Source organism: Tupaia chinensis, unplaced genomic scaffold (genome assembly GCF_000334495.1).
Source record: "Tupaia chinensis unplaced genomic scaffold, TupChi_1.0 Scaffold000226_1, whole genome shotgun sequence".
Lineage (NCBI taxonomy): Eukaryota > Metazoa > Chordata > Mammalia > Scandentia > Tupaiidae > Tupaia > Tupaia belangeri.
The window spans coordinates 5,965,270-5,966,335 of NW_006159701.1; the positions used below are offsets into that span (position 1 = coordinate 5,965,270).

Genomic DNA, 1,066 nt, shown 5'->3' on the forward strand with positions numbered 1-1,066 from the left:
TCTGATTAGATGTTACTCAATTCTGTTATTTTGTTCACATGGTTTGGGGGGAAAAATCAATTGACTAATCTCTTTACCTAAAGGGCAGAGACAAATGCTCTCACTTCCAGAGAAATGACTGTTTTGGAGAAAAATGTGTTGGTATTTTAGCTGTTTTGTAATTAAGTCTGGTTGTACCTCAAAAGAATCTTAAGACTGTGGTGATAAGATGTTTTCCTTGGGAGAATGAAGGAAAAAAACAACTGGAACTCAGAGCTTTAAATTCTGTGACAAAGCATGAAATGTCCAAGATTGGAGGTTGAAGAGGTTTCACTACAGTGTTCTACAATAGTCGGAGCAGTTATCTTTCAATGTAGCCAATGTGGACTCCAGATTTCCAGATTTTCGAGAACTGTACCTGGAACTCAAAAGAGCTTGTTACAATGCAGAAGGAACTCTGGAAGTGGATATCCTTCTATTTTCGAATATTGGGACTGTTGTGACCTTGCGGTGAGAAAAAAGGCAACAGCTGAGCAAGCACTGCCACCAGCACTGTTCCTGGGAATTAAAAGACTTGAGTTTCTATCCAGACCCTCAGTGCAAATTGACTACACTCCATCCAAAGTGAATTATGGTACTTGCCATTTTCCAAATTACCTTATTCTTTACCATTTCTGCACTTCCATTTATACTCTACCCTGGATGTGCCCTTCTCTGATTTTTCACCTGTCAAAACTCTTGTCATTACTCAAAAGCCAGTTCACATGCTCTATTCTCTATGAGTCTTTTAACTTTAGCCAGAAATTTTTTTTAAAGTTCTATAACATGGTGTTATACATCTTTTATTTATATTTGTATACAAAATGTTATAATAGTAATAGTTACATACACACATTTGCTCTCTTTCCAGATATCAAACTTCTTGAAAGGAAAGGCCTTGGGACCAGCAGTTAGCATAATGGCCATGTCACTGGGCTCCCATGTAGTTGACCGCAGTTTGAGTCCTGGACCCGGTGGCTTAAACTCATGCCGGGTGCATGTGCGTGTGTGCCCAAGATACCGAGAGGAGGATGGAGGAAAAGGGACT

The 1,066-nt window shown here is 39.5% G+C and overlaps 1 long non-coding RNA gene across 2 annotated transcripts in view; it reads left to right on the plus strand.

Moving 5' to 3' along the window:
* The first annotated feature begins 6 nt into the window (after positions 1-6).
* Positions 7-1,066, plus strand: part of LOC106734815 (uncharacterized) — a 14,601-nt gene continuing 13,541 nt past the window's right edge. For both annotated transcript variants that reach the window (XR_001370369.1, XR_001370368.2), the window contains exon 1: positions 7-613. This is a non-coding gene — a long non-coding RNA (uncharacterized LOC106734815). The remainder of the gene's footprint in view (positions 614-1,066) is intronic.